General features: G+C 37.7%; 1 protein-coding gene across 4 annotated transcripts in view; it reads right to left on the minus strand.

The window, feature by feature from the left end:
- The window catches only part of LOC122263648 (protein lifeguard 1), an 8671-nt gene extending 6037 nt beyond the window's left edge, over positions 1 to 2634 (minus strand). The window contains exon 1 of one of the 4 annotated variants that reach the window (XM_086534482.1): positions 2506 to 2634. The gene's annotated coding sequence lies outside the window, so the exon portion shown is untranslated. Of the gene's footprint in view, positions 1 to 1925; positions 2038 to 2255 lie in introns of those variants that run through there. The other 3 variants (XM_086534481.1, XM_086534484.1, XM_086534483.1) reach the window with 3 other exon arrangements.
- Between the last annotated feature and the right edge of the window lie 1543 nt (positions 2635 to 4177).

Genomic DNA, 4177 nt, shown 5'->3' on the forward strand with positions numbered 1-4177 from the left:
TGTGCCAATACAACTGCACTGTGTTGTAAGGTTCCTTATCTCCTCCCAATCTCATTCATAGTATTTTTTATTATCATTTGTTGTTTTTTTTACTTTTGTAAACATATAAAAAAAAATGTCTTACATTGAGCGTAAAGAACATCAAAAGCTGATTTTATCCTATTACAACAATGATAAAGCAAGTCAGATAACTTATGTAAGCCTCACAATATGGCCAAACACATAAAAATTACAAACACCAAAATAGCTCTAGCACTATAATGAGTGATAACATGAAAGTAAAATGGCTTTGATATTTTGTGAGCAACCCTCCCCCCTTCTCTTAACCCATTAGCAGCAGATGGCACCATGCCAGACATGTAAAACAGCCATCCTACTGCACAAACATTTTTTTAATATCGCGACCAATGGGTTAAATAAAACTCATCTGGAGTGTTGCATAACTGGGCATCTTCCCTCCCTGGAGCCAAACTAGCAAATCTATTCCCCATCTCTAATGGATTAGTTTCTTGAGACAATTACCAATTCTACATGCCTGTACAAATAAAATGGTGGGTGGTTAAGTTTCATTGAAAAATCTTTGGTCCCCATGTCCATAGTCAAGTGACTTGGGAGATGAAACATGGTTCCTGTACTTCTAATAACCATCACATGCAGACCACATTGACATCAATCCTCTCATGGCGGGCATCTTTTCTTTAGATGGGATCACTTTTATCCTATACTTTTCATTTATTGAAATTAAAAGGTATTTATTCCTTCAGTTGTTTAACTAGGGTATCATGCCAAATACTAATTAATAGTACAGTGCTAGTGCACCACTATAGATTTATTCATCATACTGTAAAGCTAGTATTATAAGGCCAGTATTATTGGGTTGATACCATGATCATAATGACGATATTAATAGTCGTGATAGGATGATTATATGAATTAATGGTTGTTAATAACATAATATTACAATGGTAACTTGAAAATGACTACTACTGCCTCGCGATAAGCTTCTGATCAATACCATAGTATTAACCCTATGATGACGGTGCGTCACACCCGTGTGACACAGCTAAATTCCCGATGCCGGGGCGTCATGCCAGTGTGACGTTTCCAATGCAATATTGCAATGGCCCGGCTTAGGGGTTTTCACTTAGGGCGTGCCCCGTCGGGAAAGGGGTAATACTAGTCTGAAATTCTAGACTGAAGCTGTATGATGCTAACAAATTTAGTATTAAGGGATTCGGCATAATTTATTCTATCAAGATATGGTAGTTTTAATCCATGGAAACCAACTACAGCAACAATAATGGTAGTAATATGTGGTGCAGCACCAGACAATCACAACAGCCTCCATGCCTATCAGCACCCCAGAAATGGCAAAAAAGAAAGAAAAAAAAAAGAAAAGAAAAGAAAAAAATTCTCCACATATATTCTGGCAACAAAGAAGGATATATCATCAAAAAGGAAGTCCATCCATGCTCTTATCTTGCCAGATAGCATGTGGAGTTTTTCCTTGACAATGTGCTACTGACAGAACCACCATCTGTTTATACTCTGCCGTCACTTACAGGACCTCGATATAATAAACCTATAAGGCGGGTTATAGGGGTTAAAGACTCCGAGAAACCACATAGGAGTCATTAATTGCATGATATCAACATTGCTGTCACTTGCGTTTTGGTCAAGTTTACTACATTTACTGGTATTACCAATGTAGTTTTCTTGTAAAAATTACCCATCAACCTCTTAATGCAAAAAAAAATTATCAAGTAAAAATACCACATAAGACAACCCATCAGCAGTAGCACTTGAGGTCTTCCTGTCAGATTCAACACTTCTCCATATCACATATAAATTCATATCTGATTAAACACACAAATCCCACATCTTCCACCCTACAAAAACAAACAGGAGATTAAGAACATAAATACCTATGAAAGAACAGCTATCACTCTTGCTGAAGTTGAGACAGAACATGTACAAGATCTTCCTAACATCACGTGACTCAACAGCTAATGTCATCTTACCACAAGAAACCTGTAACTTTAATACTGCAATCAATAATTGCCTCTTGATTAAAACGTGATCACCTGTTCTATAATCCACACGATGAAGATAATTTCTCAAGAAATCATTCCATCTCTAAAGAACAAAGTGGAAAAAAAAATATCTAAGGTACTGATAACATATCAAACTACATGCAAGAAGGGAAATTTATCAATATCAGAAATAATTCCCCAAAAAACACAGAAGATACGAACTGTATGTGACCAATTTCAGACTGAGAGCCGGACAGGAGTGACTCACGTGAGGTGGTAAGGAAGGCTAAAGGGATCCCAAGTCACATGACAATTGACACGGACTTCAAAAGATAATTCTTTCCCGACCTTCCTGTGACACGTACTGTACCCGATCCACACGCACTCGTTATAACAGCTTCTGAAACGGAACACTACTGGGTTATATCAACCACGGGGAACTCAACAAGAGTCTAATTCTAAAGGAACTCGCCTCTGCCTTCAATCCCCTCCTTATTTTCCTTCGTCCTGAGCGTGATAAGGAAGAAGACAATTCTTGTGCGTTTCTTTTCCGTCTTCGACCTGTTCTATACACGGTGGCAGTCGCCGTAGACTTTATCATCGTCCCTGTCGTACTTTTACACCTTTATTGTCGTACTTTCTTACCTTCTTATCTGTGGTATTATTTATCATTATCTTGTCGTATCTCTGTATTATTGTGTCTTATTCGTAATCTTACTTTTCGAAGTGTAAGTTTGCCTGAAAACCAGTATGGTCTTATGATGATTTATTTGAATGCGTCTTAGAATTTATAGATGTTATGTGTTTTGAATGATTTTGGTTTGCTTGGGTAATACGAGATTGTGCTGTATGCTTTTCCATATATCTATCTATCCATTCATCCATTCATTCATCTATCCATCTATCATATCTTTATATCTAAATCTAATCATTCCTATATCTGTTAACTTATCGTATAAGTACTAGGATGTGACGTCAAAACCATCTAACTGATTAATAAGAGTTATCTGATCTCCCACTCGGAAATACATATGAGATGAATGTTAGTCTTTGTCTTTGTTTTAAAATTCTGATCTATTTAAGTCTAAAATGGGACATACATCTTTATACGTCGTAACTATAGAACATTCTGGGCTTATGATAAGCCATTGTGTAAGATAGCTTCATATCATTCTAACATTTTCTATACAAAATATTCAGCTTTAGTACTAAGTAATAATTATTACTCGGTTCCCAGACTATGCAATATCTTAATCATACAACAAATTGATACATTCTTATATCAAGCATATAAATGTGGTATCGTATGTATAGACCGGCAACCATAACAGTAACAAACACAGTATGAACGAATTATTCTGAAACTGAACTAAATATTATGACACTTCTTTTATGAAGATCTTTTTTTATGTTTGATGTAAGCTTATACCTATAATGTGGTTTACTAAAATATGCTCAGGCTGTGCTGTGTCTGTGCAATATATTTTGGGTAGTATTATCGTTATACTTGTTTGGTTATACTTATTATTATCGTTATACTTGTTTGTGATCGTTCCGGTGAGTTTCAATTCTAGGAAGATGATTTTTCTACTATCCTGTCCATCTCTCTCTCTCTCTCTCCATCTCTCTCTCTCTCTCTCTCTCTCTCTCTCTCTCTCTCTCTCTCTCTCTCTCTCTCTCTTCTCTCTCCTCTCTCTCTCTCTCTCTCTCTCTCTCTCTCTCTCTCTCTCTCTCTCTCTCTCTCTCTCTCTCTCTCTCTCTCTCTCTCTCTCTCTCTCTCTCTCTCTCTCTCTCTCTCTCTCTCTCTCTCTCTCTCTCTCTCTCTTTCCATCCCTCTTTCAATCTCTCTCTCTCTCTCTCTTTCCATCCCTCTTTCAATCTCTCTCTCTCTCTCTCTCTCTCTCTCTCTCTCTCTCTCTCTCTCTCTCTCTCTCTCTCTCTCTCTCTCTCTCTCTCTCTCTCTCTCTCTCTCTCTCTCTCTCTCTCTCTCTCTCTCTCTCGCTTGTTCTCTCTCTCTCTCTCTCTCTCTCTCTCTCTCTCTCTCTCTCTCTCTCTCTCTCTCTCTCTCTCTCTCTCTCTCTCTCTCTCTCCCCCTCTTCTCTCTCTTCTTCTCTCTCTCTCTTCTCTCTCTCTCTCTCTTTTTC

The sequence above is a fragment of the Penaeus japonicus genome, unplaced genomic scaffold, assembly GCF_977035675.1.
Source record: "Penaeus japonicus unplaced genomic scaffold, GWHDUDI00000001_assembly GWHDUDI00000041, whole genome shotgun sequence".
NCBI classification, from domain to species: domain Eukaryota; kingdom Metazoa; phylum Arthropoda; class Malacostraca; order Decapoda; family Penaeidae; genus Penaeus; species Penaeus japonicus.